The 16,963-nt window shown below is 46.8% G+C and overlaps 1 pseudogene; it reads right to left on the reverse strand.

Annotated features, from left to right (window-relative positions):
- Positions 1-13,074: 13,074 nt before the first annotated feature.
- LOC140913299 (up-regulator of cell proliferation pseudogene) lies at positions 13,075-16,539 on the reverse strand (annotated as a pseudogene).
- Positions 16,540-16,963: the final 424 nt, after the last annotated feature.

Consider the following 16,963-nt stretch of genomic DNA (forward strand, 5'->3'; position numbering starts at 1 on the left):
CATTGCAAGAGCTGCCGTTGTGCTGGCAGTGTGAACACACAGCAGCGCTTTCCCTGCAGCGCTCTCTGAGGGGCACTGCAGCTCCTGGCGCTGTACATCTGACAGTGTAGACATAGCCTAAGTTACACCAGTGAAACTTTCTTTATTCAACACAAGGGCAGATTCAGGACCTGAGTATTACATAGTAGGAAGTAATTACTTTAGAATAGGCTGTAAACACAGATAAATGATTGGCATGTATGTTGAGTGTTTAAACTGAGTCTCTCCCCCCCAAATAAGAATCCGTTGAAGACAATTAAACTGCTCTATTTAGAGCATGACTGTCATTTACTCTCCCTATTGTGCATTAAGAAATTAGTATTCTTGTTTTAATGTAATCACGCATGAGAAGCAACAGAAAACCATTTACAGTTAAACAAAATAAACTTCGGAAGTGACTTTTTTGTGGTGGCTTATTTATTTTGAAATGTTGTCTTGAAACTTTTTGTTTTATTTAGCCCTGAGAGGAAGGATAGTGGGTGAGGTCAGCAAACATTTCAGGAGATGTGATGCTTCCAAAGTACAAACCCAAGATCCCAAGTGATACAGGAACCGTTAACATTTAAATTAGCCCTTCTGAGAGGCCTGATGCTGATAAGAATGACTGACCTCATGAAAAATGGGCTTTGTTTTCTCACTTAAACAGTGAGAAAATTTCATAGAGCCCTGAGCTCTCACTGGGGGGAGGGGGGGAGACCCAGTGGGGCACAAGTTAGTAACCGCTGTGGTGGGATAGGCAGGGCCAGCACTGGAGTCAATGGAGCAACCCCCAGGTGAAGCAGTTAAACCCCAACCCAAAGACTGGATTTTCCACAGTTACAAGGGCAATTAGATAACTATTTACACACACACAAAAACAGACTGAAATACGTAGGGTTAGAAATCCCCAGTAACAACATTGATGGTCCAAACTCTATGCAGTGACCCCAACCCATGACACTCCCTCTCTGTGTCCCTTCTTGACAGTGGGGCTGTGAGTGTAGCTGGATTGGGCAGTGGCTCCGTCTATTGTCCCACGGGGGAATCTCTTCTCTTCATTGCCACATGCCACGCAGTTGCCGTACTCTATCTGTCAGCCCAGCTGCTCAGTGGATTTGCCCATGTCACCCGGTTTCAATTGTTCCTTTCCACATAGAATCATAGGACTGGAAGGGACTGTCATAAATATAAAGGGAAGGGTAAACCCCTTTGAAATTCCTCCTAGCCAGGGGAAAGCTCCTCTCACCTGTAAAGGGTTAAGAAGCTAAAGGTAACCTCGCTGGCACCTGACCAAAATGACCAATGAGGAGACAAGATACTTTCAAAAGCTGGGAGGAGGGAGAGAAACAAGGGGTCTGTGTGTCTGTCTATAGTCTGTCTTTGTCGGGGATAGACCAGGAATGGAGTCTTAGAACTTTTAGTAAGTAATCTAGCTAGGTATGTGTTAGATTATGATTTCTTTAAATGGTTGAGAAAAAAATTGTGCTGAATAGAATAACTATTTCTGTCTGTGTATCTTTTTTGTAACTTAAGGTTTTGCCTAGAGGGGTTCTCTATGTTTTTGAATCTAATTACCCTGTAAGATCTCTACCATCCTGATTTTACAGGGGGGATTTCTTTATTTCTATTTACTTCTATTTTTATTAAAAGTCTTCTTGTAAGAAAACTGAATGCTTTTTCATTGTTCTCAGATCCAAGGGTTTGGGTCTGTGGTCACCTATGCAAATTGGTGAGGCTTTTTATCCAACATTTCCTAGGAAAGGGGGGGGGGTGCAAGTGTTGGGAGGATTGTTCATTGTTCTTAAGATCCAAGGGTCTGGGTCTGCAGTCACCTAGGCAAATTGGTGAGGCTTTTGACCAAACCTTGTCCAGGAAGTGGGGTGCAAGGTTTTGGGAAGTATTTTGGGGGGAAGGACGCGTCCAAACAGCTCTTCCCCAGTAACCAGTATTAGTTTGGTGGTGGTTGCGGCCAGTCCAAGGACAACGGGTGGAATATTTTGTACCTTGGGGAAGTTTTGACCTAAGCTGGTAAAGATAAGCTTCGGAGGTTTTTCATGCAGGTCCCCACATCTGTACCCTAGAGTTCAGAGTGGGGGAGGAACCTTGACAGGGACCTTGAGAGATCATCAAATCCAGGGGTTCTCAACCTTTTTCCTGCTGAGGCCCCTATAAAAACAACAGGACCCGGCAGCGGGGAAGCGTGGGTTCCAGGCCAGGGGGACACACTTGGGCATAGGCATAGTTTTACTTCTATTTTTTTTTTGGTGGGGGGGGGTAAGGAAGGCCTGGCATGGCTTATCCCAGCTCCACACAGCAGGGTCCAGGGAGGATGTGCCATCTCCACCCCCTGACTCACTCAGGAGGGCACCCAGCTTGTCTGGGCTCTGGGGGGATGCAACCAAAAATATAACTGAAAGGGGGGACTCAGTTCAAAAAGTTTGAAAACCGCTCAGGTGCGGGCAGGAGGTTAGTTAGGGGCTGTGTGAAATGAGGGGAGTAGTTCAGGGTACAGGGAGGGGATAGCTAAGGGCTGTGTATGGGCAGGGGGTAGCTCAGGGTGCGGGCAGGGGGTAGCTATGGGCTGTATGCAGGCAGGGGGGCTTCCAGTGCAATGCCCAGCTTCAGGGGCAAGGCACTGGGACTCCCGGCTTCAGCCTCCCTGCTGCTCCTGGCTTGTGGGGGAGGGGAGGTTTGCCGGCTCGAGCACCGCGTTGCTCCTGGCTTGGAGGGGATGTGGGGACCCTGCCAGCTTCAGCCCCACCTAGCTTCTGGCTGCGCCACTCCCGGCTTGGGGGGGATGGGGAGGGCACCGCAGGCTTCAGCCCCGCGCTGCTCCTAACTAGGGCAGGGGGCCCACTGGCTTCAGACCCGCACTGCTCCTGGCTTAGGAGGAAGGGGGGGCCCCCAGGCTTCAGCACTGGGGCTCCAGGTTTCAGCCGTGGGGCTTCACGGCCCCCCGGAAAGGGGTCACTGACCCCCGGCTGAGAACCACTGACCTAATCCAGTCCTCTGCACTCATGGCATGACTAAGCATTATCTAGATCATCCCTGACAAGTGTTTGTCTAACCTACTCTTAAAAATCTCCACTGATGGAGATTCCAGAACCCCTCAGGCAATTTATTTCAGTGCTTAACCACCCTGACAGGAAGTTAGCCATTGATAGCTACTCTCTGGGAATGGTTTTCCACCAGTTTTGCACGCATCTTATAGTAGCTCCATCTAAGTTGTCTTTCCCTAGTTTGTTTAGGAGAAGGTCAGGTGAGACTGGGACTGATTTAACTGGGAATTGGTCCTGCTTCGAGCAGGGGGTTGGACTAGATGACCATCAGGGGTCCCTTCCAACCCTGATATTCTATGATTCTATGACTGCATCAAAAGCCTTACTACCGTCAACATATACCACATCTACTGCTTCTCCCCATCCACAAGGCTCGTTACCCTGTCAAAGAAAGCTATCAGGTTGGTTTGACACGATTTGTTCTTGACAAATCCATGCTGACTATTACTTATCACCTTATTATCTTCCAGATGTTTGCAAATTTAGAGCTTAATTATTTGCTCCATTATCTTTCCAGGTACAGAAGTTAAGCTGACTGGTCTGTATTTCCCCAGGTTATCCTTATTTCCCTTTTTTTAGATGCCCTTTTCCAGTCTTCTTGGAATCTCTCCCGTTTTCCATGACTTTTCAAAGATAATCACTAATGCCTCAGATATGTCCTCAGTCAGCTTCTTGAGTATTCTAGGATGCATTTCATCAGGCCCTGGTGACCTGAAGACATCTAATTGGTCTAAATAATTGTTTACTTGTTCTTTTCCTATTTTATCCTCGGATCCCACCTCATTTTCACTGGCATTCAGTATGCTAGATGTCCATTTACCACTAACCCTCTTCTTGAACACTGAAACAAAGAAGTCATTAAGCACCTCTGCCATTTCCACATTTTCTGTTATTGTTTTTTCCCTCTTCATTGAGTAATGGGCCTACCCTGTCCTTGATCTTCCTCTTGCTTCTAATGTATTTGTAGAAAGTTTTCTTGTCACCCTTTATGTCTCTAGCTATGATCTGTTTTGTTCCTTGGCCTTTCTAATTTTGTCCTTAGAAACTTGTGTTATTTATGTGCATCCTTTGTTGTAATTTGACCTAGTTTCCACTTTACGTACAACAATGTTTTGATTTTTAGATCATTGAAGATCTCCTGGTTAAGCCAGCATGGTCTCTGGCTATACTTCCTATCTTTCCTATGCAGTGGAATAGTTTGCTTTTAGGCCCTGTAGTGGGGCAACTGCCCCACTCCAGTAAAACAGGGGTTAAAAGCATCCCTGGAGAGGGCTGTGGCTGGGCTAGGCTGATTTGGGAAGCAGCCACAGCTGTGGCCAGCTCAATCAGGGTCCAGCTGGCCCTTATAAGAGGGCTTGGGGCCAGAAGTGAGAGGAGTGTCACTCTAGTTCTGGAGGTAGAAGGGCTAGCTGCCTGGGAGCAATGTACCTGAAGTGGAGCAGTGCGGGGGAAAGGCAAAGGGAGCTGGGGAGCAGCAGCCTGGTAAATCCCCAGGCTGAGGCCTTGTTGAAGGCCTCAGAAAGGTACGGGGGAGGCAGAGGGGCAGCCTGGGGATAGGCAAAGGCAGCAGGTCCTACCCCCTTGCCAATGATGAGTGGCCATTTGCAGTTTGCCCCAGTGAGCAGGGGCTAGATGATGACTGGCAGTAGCCACTGAAGCAAGGTGGGTTTTGAGGGTTGGGGGTTCCCCTGGGAGGGGAGACCCAGAGTGTGGGGGTACAGCCAGGGGGCAGCACCCCAAGGTAAAAGGGCACCAAGGTCCGGAGGGATATGCGGGCCCTAAGACAGGCAAGACACCAGCCTGCAGAGGGCGCTCCCAGTGCTGAAGAGCTAACTTCCAAGATGACCAGCAGGAGGCGCTATGCTGGTGAGCCTTCGCCTTGCTACAGGCACATAATTTAATAATAATTAAAATAATTTTAGCCAGGTGAGATGGGGACATGAAGCTGGGTGTTGTCAGCATCCTGAAGATCCCACTGCCCAAGTTTCCTCACTACTCCAATGGATCAGATACACTTAAAACAAGAGAGGTGGCTGATGGACCCTGCACAGCCCCAGGTGGCAGCATCCTCAAGGAGGAAAAGCAATTGGCCAACAACTACCTCTGAGAGCTCTCAGCAAAGCTAGGAACAGAGTCACCCAAAAGCAGCCCTGACCACCCCTGCTTTGGTCCACAGTGTGTCTAAATTTGCTAACAACATACACAGGTGAGTTCACAGCATGTCATGATCAACAGTAGCGAGGTCAGTGGCCGATCTAATCACATCAACATGAACCTTAATTCTCAGTTACTCTGAGGCTGTTTATATCTGACTGGCTGGCCCTGCCCTCTTTTGTCTAACATGGTTGGAAGTTTGCCAAGGGTTTCTTGGCTCCCATCGCCCAGCAGAGAGAGACGTGACAGCTGCAGTGTCTGTGTTTAATTTGTAACTCTCCGACGATGGATATTTGTATAAAAGATCTCGTGGGACCAAAATTTTAACTCTAACACAACACTTGCTTCCAAGCTTTCTCCCTTGTGGGTGACTGGAGAGGAAGATTTTGTAACAGTTATAAGGGTTTATACCTTACTGCTTGTGATAATATTGGTTGTGAAGAAGCCCAACAAGCTCCAATAAAAATGTATAGTATAGGTGTTAGCTAGAGAGCAAATCTAAGTCCTACTCATGTACCCCACTCCCCAGATGGTTCTGTTTGTGAGTTATATCCCTTCCCCTGACCCTGTGTTTGTCTGGTCTATTTAGAATTGCTCCTCAGACCAGCACTGTCTACCACCCTCTATTTGTATAGTTCCCAGTACAACGGGGCCCCGATCTTGGTTGGCCAATAGGTACGACTGTAACACACATGATTAATAACAAAGGGGAAGAAGTTTAAATCTGAGTGATAAAAGAACAGGTCATTTATTGAAAACTGCCAGAGTAAGGAGGACTCTGTGCCTCACCATATGATGGCACGTGACTAGAAATATGGGCAACAAACACTCCCCACATCTCTTAGGTGTGTCAGCATCTTATAGCTACAGAGTGACTGATAGGGTTGCCAGCGCTCCAGGATTGCCCTGGAGTCTCCAGGAATTCAAGATTAATCTTGAATTAAAGATTCTGTAACATGAGGAGGCTACCTCCAGGAATACATCCAACTACAATTGGCAACCCTAGTGACTGACTAGGCTAATAAATGACTCCCCTCCCCAGAGTGGGACTTTAACCTGATTGCTAATAACTGATCCAGGGCTATGCCTGAGAGGAAAGGGAGTGATGTGACTGGCCTAAATCTGGATTGAACCTGGTCTGACAAACTCAGTTCAGTTTCGCCAGACACAATCTGATGTGGCATGTGGCCACCAGCAGCCTTTTGGCACTGTGCAGGAGGGAAGGGATTGGAGCTGCTTCCAGCCGCAGGGGAGGAGTAGAGAGGAAATGATGACCTGGCCCTTGTCTTTGCAGAGCTCATCTCATCGTCTTCTCCCCACCCCCACCGTGGCTGGAAGCAGCTTGTCCCTTCCTGCCCACACAGTATCATAAAGCAGCTAAGACCTCCATGCTGCTGCTGGCCACCAACATAACCTAGATGCCGTCTGTCCCCCCCGGCTACAGCGTGGGAAGGAAGGGGTTAAGCTTTAAGAATGCACTGTGCACCAGGGCCCAGGTAACCTGATTGCAGAGGCTTCAGAGAACCCGGCCAGAGAGGTAGCTCAGCAGGGGAGGGTGCCTAGGGGACAGAGCAGCCGCACGCTCCCTGGGGGCTGGACCGCAGGGCAAAGAGGGCACTAAGCCCCTGACCGGGGGCTGCTGTGAAGCCTGCAGGGTCAGGTTGGGAACAGGCTGGAAATTGTTTCCCACCCCAGTCCAGAGCTTAGCGGCTTCCCCATGCATGCATTGCACAGGGCTTTGGCACATGGAGGGCTTGGCTCCTCCTGGCCAGTGTCTCGGGCCGGAGGATCTTGGGCTTTCCCAGGGTGCTGGCCCAACCAGAGGCAGTGGGGGAAGGAAGGAGTCTGCCGGGCATACTGTTAATAAGTGCAGTGCTCCGAACAGGAGCTGGTTCTCTGCACAGCGCTGGGAGTGGGATATGTCCTGCTGTGTCTGTGTGTGTGTGTGTGCGGGGGGGGGTGATATGGAGGAGCAGCAGGACTTGTGGGGGTGAAGGGGCAAAGCAGGGAGAGGACAGTGAGAGGAGGAGCATGTAAAAGGCCGATGGGTGGGCAGCAGAACTGACCTATAATCAGCCACTGCCTGGCACCTGCCCGCACTCTCCAGCCACTGCAGCTCACAGCACACAGCTAGGGCTGGCCAGAAACGGGACGGGGAGCAGGGACCTGCTGGTCGAGAGCCAGCTTGCAGCAGGGGCTGTGCTGACAGACCAGCAGGGGGAGCAGCTGCCCCTGCACGGTGCATCTTATCCCTGCCACCAGCTTTGCATCCCTACCCCCATCATTGGTCACTGGACCACCCCCACCTCCCCCCCGCACTGGTGGGAGGATGGCTTGCGAGCAGGGACCCATTAGTACTGAAGCATGTGGGGGAGACTGAAAATATGGGATAGTTTGCCCATTTTTAAGAAAAAGTCAGGACAGCTTAAATACGTGTAACCCTTCTGCCCGTCAGAGTTGGCAGCAACAAGGGCCGGGTTCAATATCTAGGGGATCCATTCCAATAACACAATGCAAACCGGCTCGAGCCCCCACCCAGTGACCTGGGACCAATATATACCACCCCCGCTGGGCGCCTCCAAGAGGCAATACTTCCCCTCTCGCAAGCACATAGTCTGAGTGTAGCAAAAGTCTTTTAATAACAGAGAGAAACAATGTGGCATTATGTTGGGGAAAAACCACCAACAGGATTCATAACACAACCCATGAGCAAAAAAACCCACCCCAGGCAAATTGGGGCATGCCCTTTTCCCTTTGGTTTTTGAGTCCAGCAACCCCAAATCACCCAAAGTCCCAAAAGTCCAATGCCCCAAAAGTCTCTGTCCCTGGTCAGGGCAGCCCCAGAGTTCGAAAGTTTATCTGCGGAGCTTTACCTCCCAACCTGGGTGGAAATGGGACAGGGGTAAGAGGCACCTTACGTGATCTGAAGCTGACCGCCCCACAGCTCCATAGCGGCGCTCCGCTCCGCCAGCCGCCCCACAAACTCCTTCGCTCAGCTGCACTCCGCTCCGCCAGCCACCCCACGAACTCCTTCGCTCAGCTGTGCTCCGCTCCGCTCCACCAGCCGCCCCACGAACTCCTTCACTCAGCTCCACAGCCCACAAGCAGCTCCTGCCATCCACACACTGCACCGCCTCGAACTGCTTCACCAGCCGTCCCGCAAACTGCTCCACAATATATCTTCAGGCTCCCCCACTACTTAACACAACACTCAGTGATTTCAGCTCTTAGGTGAATTCAGCTTATAATAGGGGAGCCCCAGTGCTGGTGCACTGTCAGCCCAAAGTGAGCTCAGCAACCTATAACTAGACTTCTAATGAAATCAAAATTAGCTCTGATATTCCACAGTGGAGAGAGGAGGAAGTGCAATCAGCATGTAAGGCCCTCACCAAGGGGCCCATGCCACCAAGTATTAATACTTGTCCCCAGCCTCTCTCCATTCACACAGTTTTGGAACCCATGACCCTTGCCTAGCGAGTGCTACTTAGTTGATGGTGAATCCCTCCATCATAACAAAAGGCCATGTACAGTTCCAAGCACAGTTCCCATAATCAGGGTAATAACAATTTATTCTTCCTGCCCCAATAACAGAGACACTGGGGATCCCACAGCAGCCAAAGTGACCATTTGGGCAGCTATGGTCTCATTCTAGGCGTGGTGGGTGTGCCTATGCAAATGAGATCGGCCCCTGAAGTTCTTTTCCACAACTTGCCACACCTCACCACCAGATGTCAGGGTGGAGCTCATCCTGACACTGCTTACATACGGGATTGTCCCTTTAAAAACTGGACATCTGGTCACCCTATTTATAATTACATTTCACCAAATCAGTAACAAATATAAACTCCTGGATCACTGGACTAGCCTTACCATGGAGTTACAGACAGTCTCCTTAAGCTCTCCAGCCCATCTCACCACACAGGCAAACTGCACTTAGTGATAACGGTCACATAAACCAAAAATCACACCACATCAGGTTCCTCCCAGTTCCAAGAAACCAGTCACTTCCCCCTCATCAATTGGTACTCTGGATCTTACACCAAGGACAACACTGGTAGCCAATGCTATAGTTAACTAACTATAGGTTTATTAGCTGACAAAAAGAAAGGAGTGTTATTGAGAGGTTAAAGCAGGTAAAATACATTAACAGGTGAGTCAAAGTTTGTGAATCCCAAAGGATAACAGGGGTGTAGTAATTTGCCAGTTCAGGGCCACCCAGAATAGCTCTGGGGATCTCCGTCTTCTTGTTTAGTTATTCCACCCTGGTAGAATTAAAACAGTCCAGAGATAAAGGATCTTCCTTTGAATGAGTACTTACAGCTTCTTCTCCACACAACAATCAGAGACATGTTCTTACTCACACAATGGCCAATTGCTTTGAATTTAGCACTCTTCATTTGCATTCAATGAGATATTATGTCTAAGCTTGTAATTAAATAAAACTGCCTGCCTTTACATTATAATAAGAATAGATACATGAAAGAATACAAGTAACATTCCATTCGTTTCATGAAGTTCTAACATCTGAATACACTCTTAGATTAACACACACTTTGATCTAGGTCTATTTAATTACCAGGCATGCGTAATGTAAATGTAATGTAGTAGTAAACAACAAGATATAGTTAGGCGAAAACAATACAATTAACATCTCCTTTGATCTCTATTAACACACAAGTGAACTGGCCTGAATATATAGTAATACATTTAACTCCTTTGATAGTCACACACAAGTGAATGGGCCTATGGCTCTGGCCTGGCTTTGTCAGCATCACACCTGCCACCAGGAGTTATGTGAGCCCTTCACACCAGGGTCCCGCATTCTCCCCCCATGCCATGGGCTGTGTGCATGCCCCTATTCTCCCATCGATACATCCCCATTCCCTCTTCCATCCCTCCTCCATGTTGTTTTTTTCTGGGAGATGAGTCATTCAGGTGGCCAACATCTTAAACTCCACTAGGATGCCAGGAGCTTCATTTCTCCCTCATATTCAGTTTACTGATTTCCCCTCAAATCAAAAGGGTTCTGGCCACTGGTGCCCAGGGCACCACCTGAAATTTTGGAATTGATCAGATGAGGCATTTAAAAGTTATCCCATTACAGACAGAGAGACAGACAGAGAAATGGCACCAAGCGGAGTGTAAGGGCATCGCATGCCTGGCCAAAAAGTGACATTTCTAGGCTTTTTTTTAATTCCTTGGAGAGGGCAGCATCCACCACTTCCCTTCCTCGCCCATTCCCCCAGCATAAATGGAGAAAATTTCTCTCATCAATAGCCAGCAAATCTCAGTACAGATGCACAGTGGCAGCCTCTTTCCCATGGTGGGAACTTAGCGGGGCTAGACAGAAATGTGGAGGGCTGTGCTATATATCTTGTGGGCACACGTACATATTTATTTGTCTAACAATGCGCACTTAAATGTCTCTTTTATCCATGTTATCCTCAAAAGGAGAATAAAAATATACACAGATCAGTTTTAAACTTTATCTCTGGCAGCTACCTGGGACAACATTTATTCACAGAAAATCAATAGGAAAAAAAATTGTACTCAGGATGTTCCTCTCTCAAAACCTCGTCTCACTCTCCTGTAAACCATTTCTCATTTAATTTTCTTTGAAAATTCTTGATCATTTATACACAAAATAAATCAACATCAGTCAAACATGGCATTTTAGAATTTCATTTTATAAAGCTCCTGGTTGGCCTGAACTGGGGCTTATACAGTATCTGGCTAACAAGCAAATGAGATCAGGCAAAAATCGTAGGACAGTAAATAGTCAAATCATCGGCATTTATACATCAGTGAAAGTCAGGGCAGTGAAGCTCAGCCTTGGCTGCCACAGCTCACTTAAAGCAATTTTAAAATCATGTTTGGATACAACAGGAATTACTGAAATGTTCATTCACATCTTTATAGACACTTTCATCCAGAAGGATCCATGTGGATGTTACAGACAGAGCTGGGCCAAACCATGCCACGCGAGCAGGGGGGAGGAAACCCAGGCAAGTATTAGCCAAAATGGCAGTATGTGACCTTCTAGCTGGGACCACAGATTTCTTAGCACCACTAACTGCCTTCCCTGGCTTCTCCCCACAGCACCCCCATGCAGAAGGGTAGCAGGCAATCACAGGGCGAATAGCCAATGCACCATGGCTTCTTAGCCTTACTGACCCTGGATGAGAGATGTGTGCGGGGCAGTGAGCAGAGCAGAGGGAAAGACCATTCCCAGGGATGGGGTGGGTTTCCCATGGAGCCTTGGTGTCTGTTGGGTTTGTGGGGATTCCCTTTGAAACCTCAATGTCTTTTGGGGTTGCTGGCTGCATCCCTCCTTTCCCCATTACATTATGCTGCAAACCTCCCTCATTGGTGTTTCTGAAGTACTTTCCCCCTCCCATGTGTTACCCCAGAGAAGGCGAGCATCAGGGCCAGGCTGTTTGGTGTCAGATTAGCCATAAAAGCACAGGATATTGTTCCTTTAAGTAGCAGAAGTGGATGGTTGGTATTCGGGGGCTCTTGGAGGGAACACTCATGTGGGAAAGGTTTGCAGGTCACTGGATGGTACCACTGTATCAGCAAAATGCAGTGGTGAGGACAAATTGGGATTTTGGCGATTTGCTCCTTAAGACAGAGGTGCAGAATCTCCACATTTGGGTCTTTTCCTCCTTCTTTAATTTTGCCATACATCGATATGTGATGTGAAATGTGATGTGATGTGAAACGTGAAATAGCATTGTTTCTTTATCTGTTTGGAAGCTGCAACCTGTGTCTGATATTAAAAGAGAATCAACATTACATTTAAGGGAATTAACTTCTGTAATTCTCCATTCACAAAAGAGTTTCTCAGCCTGTTTTTGATTTCAATGTAAAGGCTTCCTTTAGGCTCTCCAGTGCTTGTTCTTTGGTTTTTTCACCCCAGTCCTCAGGGAGATCGGCAGGGAGAGCATCAAACTCCTCAGCAAACTGGTGATTGAATTCCTTGAAAACAAACTTCCAGTAATCGGAAGCTGTGATGCTGGGATCTGGCTGGATATGCCAGTCTGGAAAAAATTTGCGATAATCTTTATAAGGATGAAACTCCCCTTTTGTCTCCGAACATCTGAATGTTTTATTTGAAGCCACAGAAGAGGAGCATATATCAGAGACAAGTATTCTTGTTTTATTCCACCAATATGCCCCTAATCCTTCAGGTCGGTGCACTGAAGCAAAATGCTCGTCATGTGCAGGAGCTCCTGCTTCACAGGGGACTTTACAGAACGGACACTGCTTCCCACAGCCAAACACTCGCTTGAAGATTTCATCCTGGGGCTTCACTGCAAGTTTTGAGAGTTTTGCAGAATTTCCAGATTTTCAAAAGTGGATAAAACTTGTTTTTCCAGGTCAGGAATAAACTGTTCTATAAAAGCTGAAAATTGGTCTGCACTTGCTGTGTTTTTAGACAGTATCACTTCTAAGCTATCCCTGGGAATGACTAGATCCTGCTGCAGCTTTTCACACAAGTTGTCTAAAAAGGCAGAGACTGTCTTAGTCTTCTCACCTTTGGAGTATTTCAGAACATGGCTGAGTTTATTAATTATTGGGGAGAAAATCCTTTTCTCCAAATCTCCCAATCTTGCCTTCTCTTTGTAGAGCATTAACAAGTTCCTCTGTATCCGGGTTTTGATAAAATCTACATAATGCCTTGTGTATTGCACATAATTGTTAAAGTCATTTTCTTCCAACAGCTGCTTCAGAACAAAGAATTGGAAAAATCTCCGGGTGCTGTACTCAACAGACCGTTCACTGCTGAGAATGTCATCCACGATTTCTGTCATTCATCGATGAATCTGTCATTCTCTGTCACTCACAGAGCTTTGAACGTGGAGAGATACTGAGGTTTCAGTTTCCCCAGATGCTACAGAGGATCATTTTCTTCAATGAATTATTCATGCATCGTCTGAAATGCACGAGCTGCATCCCCCAAAATGTGAAGCTTCAGGTCAACTGCAAAACAGGCGGTGGTGTGAAGGTTTTGAACATCAGCCTGCTGAAGCCACTTGTTAATCATCCGCAACAACTCTCTGCAATAAATTTCATCATAATCTGCTTTGCCATTTACTTTTCCATCAGTGTAACTACTGCACTCTTCTATTAAGGATTTAGCTAAAGCCTCTGTTTTATGCCAGCATTCCTGTGTCAAGAATTCTTTCACACCTGATATTGATAGTGTGTAACCTCTGAACACTTTTAAGTCTAAGTATTCCTTTTTCATTTTGAAATTTTGTGTTTTATAAGCACACAAGCTTTTGGCATCCTGTATCATCTTCCAGACTGCACTGCCCCTATCCGCTAGGTCTCTTCTCAGCTGGAACTCCACATCTTCAAATATGTTGCGTCTCTGTAAAGGAATAAGTGATAATTCTGACACTGTTTCTCTCCACATGTTCTCCAATTCCTTCTCCAGTTCATCATTATTTAATTTGCAGTTGCTTTTCCTGCAATGGTTCAGAAGCCCATCCACTTTCTCTTCAATTTTTCTCTTGTACTCTGACAGGACAGAGTCTGTTTTGTGTTGGCCTTTTTTAATATGAATCGCTTCTTGCCACTTGCTGAATGAATAACTCTCCAGTTCATTCCTGAGACTATTGGCACTTCTTCTAAAATCTTCTTTGTACTTTTCTATCAGGTGCAGATTTGCTGCTCCACTTTCAAAATACTGTTGTAAATGATTCACAATCTTCTCTGCTTCTTGCCTCAGTTTTTCCTGTGCCTCACTCTTCAGTCTGATTGAAAGATTAGGGTCTAGTTTATCTGGTGGCTGATTTTGGATGAAAGTTTCCTTTTCAGATACCCAGAAAGGTATCTCCTTCCGGAAACCCCATTCCCACTCTGCATACTTCACAGACAGCTGGTTATAGGCTTCATCAACAAGGCTGTTTCTAAAGCTGAAAATGAAGTTCTCATGTTTTACAGCATTCCACAGGCTCCTCACCCATTCAAGAAATTGGGGAATGTCATTGGGAGTTCTCTCTTGTGAACAATCTTTCAGAAATTCAAACAAATATTTCTTTAATTCATAAACCTTTTGACTGTATCCCAAATTCACTGGAGCCATGGGGGGGAGTCCGTGCCACAAAGCAGGAATGTACCAATTGTGTTTTTCCAGATCATAATCCATAATATCAGAAAAATTCATCTCCTTGCATTTCTTTTCCATGTTTGCTGCAGCTTTGGTCATTTCATTCAGCTGTTCCAGGAGGTGTTTCCTGTCCCTCATGTTTTGTTCATGTGCAGACACGTCACTGACATTCTGATGCACAAACTGGCAGTTGGTTTTTTTCCCGATTTTCTCCATTCTGAGAAATGCATGGACCACAATTTGCAGAACATCTTTCATTTCAGTGGCATTCTCCATGGCCATGTTAACGATGGTGATGTCACTCAGTCCAATCACCAGGGTGGCCAGCTCATTGTCATGTTGATAACTATCCTCCAGCTTGGCCAGTTCGGGGGCTTTCAAGCCTTCTGTGTCTATCACCAGGATGAAATCACAGCCCAGTTCCTGCTGAAAGTTCCCTGCCACTTTAATGAGTAACATGAAGGCTCCCCGTGTGCATCAGCCACTGCTCACTGCAAACTGCAGGCCGAACATGGTGTTGAGGAGGGTGGATTTCCCAGTGCTCTGTACTCCCAGCACCGTCAGAACCAGCATTCTGTACCTTCCCCCCAGCTTGGCATCAAGCTGACTCAGAACATCTGTTACCCACTGCAGTGGGATGTTGGAAATGTCTCCATTAATGATCTCCATGGGAAACCCTTTCAGCATGAGGTCAGCTGCTATGCTTGGGAGATGGGTGAATTGCCTTTGGCTTTCTGCCATTTTACCTTCTTTAACCATTGAGCATTCAGCTTCATAAAACTGCCCCAACTCACGCATGAAATGCTCCACTCCTAAGGAACTGGCAGAGATTAATTTGTCTAACTCTGCAAACATTTTGGGGTCATCTTTTGAGTTTTTGCATTTCTCTTTATATTGATCCCATAGTTTAGAAAGATTCTCCCTAGCAATGGGATCCAGGCCAAACTTCATCCATTTCAGGAAGTAATGTTTCTCCCTGTGATGTAGGTGTTCTATTCCAGTAATAAATGTAATCAAACCATCAGTAAGGTCATGTTTATTCTGCTGAGCACATAAATCCATTAATTTCTTTTTCAGCTGAGATTTATAGTTCTCCAGTGGGGTGTCTCCTTGCTTTCTCATTCGGCACAGCTCTGTATCCACTTCAGCCAAGTTTCTCCATGTCTCCCCTTGGAGTCTCAGCTTTTCCCTCTTGTACTTTGCCACATCTTTGATTTGTGCAGTGATTTCCTTTGCATATGTGTTTGGGGTCTGACATTCCTTGTTATCCTCATCTACCTGGATGCCTAATTGACGTGCTGTCTCAGCCATGGCTTCTATACTCACTCTCTTGGGAGAAGATTTCATTATGGCTGCTATTGCAGACTGCAGAACTTTTACAAATTGTGCCTTATTTGTGGTACCTCCTTTCCACAGCACATGTGACTTGTTCAGTTTCAGCATCGAGGCTAACTTTTTCAGGAATTCCAGCGTTTGCTTGGCTTTCCCAGCCTGATTATTGAAGATGAAGTAGTATTTAGTGGCTGAGCCCTGCAGAGATGATAACAGCGTGTATTCTCTCTCACTGATGCTCTCCGTTAATATGAACACTGCTGAGGAGACCTCTGTTAAAAAGCTGAACTGCAGCCAGTGCAACTCAATGTCTCTCCGCAGGTTTGCAACCACAACAGGCTCTGGGAAAAGATCCAGATTCTCCCTCCCAGCAGGGAAATACCAGGAAATCTCGAGCAGCCCACCTGCGATTTCCCGAGGGATGTTCCCAGACTCCATGTCTCGATGGATGAAGAAATCCTGGTGCTGCTGGGAGGGGCTGAGAACCTCATTGAGGAGGTGGGACTTGGAGAAGCTGCAGCTCCCCATCCGCACAAAAGAAATGGTTGGCATTGACGTGAGCACCAAGCTCTCCTCTCTGAACCCTCTACTCTCTGACAGGGAGTGCGGCCTCCACTTCCTCACCATGTCCCTCATGGCCCACAGCAGTAGGGTGCACTTGGGGGTGTCGAGGGCAGGTAGCAGCAGAGGGAGAGCAAACTGGCACATGGACATTTTGGACAGGATCTCCTGCTGTAGGAAACTGTCTGAGGAAAGCAGAATGGCACAGAGAACATCAAGGGTGTGCAGGGAATCACTGGTGTCTGTGTCACTGAGAAAAGTAAAATCTTCAGGAATATCCAGCTCCTCTTTGTCCATAGTTAGTGTTTGATCAGTGGGTGCCCTGTGCTCAAGGCTTGTGCTTCTTGCCATCCCATTCAGAGCCATGAGCTTCCTGAGGAAATGCCAAGGTAAATCTCCTGTTGTCTGAGGAGGGCAGTTCTTTAGACTTTCTGGTGTGATTTCCAGGACATCTCTCAGCTTTAGTTTCCTGCTTCTGTATTTCTCCATTTCTAACTTTGACTCGATGTAATGAAGGGCTTTTGGTCTCTCTGCAGAAAGGTAATACAACATAAACACTTTGATAAACTGAAAATGTTTTCAGGTAGAACTCTTACTTTGGTATTAGGGCCATAATGTGAAGGAATTGCAATTATTAAACAAAAATCGTGGAGGTCTGCATGCTCCTTGTGAGTGACAACCACATAGCGGGGTCATGTAGCTGGAGTACTGAAGCACCGTT

The sequence above is a fragment of the Lepidochelys kempii genome, chromosome 6, assembly GCF_965140285.1.
Source record: "Lepidochelys kempii isolate rLepKem1 chromosome 6, rLepKem1.hap1, whole genome shotgun sequence".
NCBI lineage: Eukaryota > Metazoa > Chordata > Testudines > Cheloniidae > Lepidochelys > Lepidochelys kempii.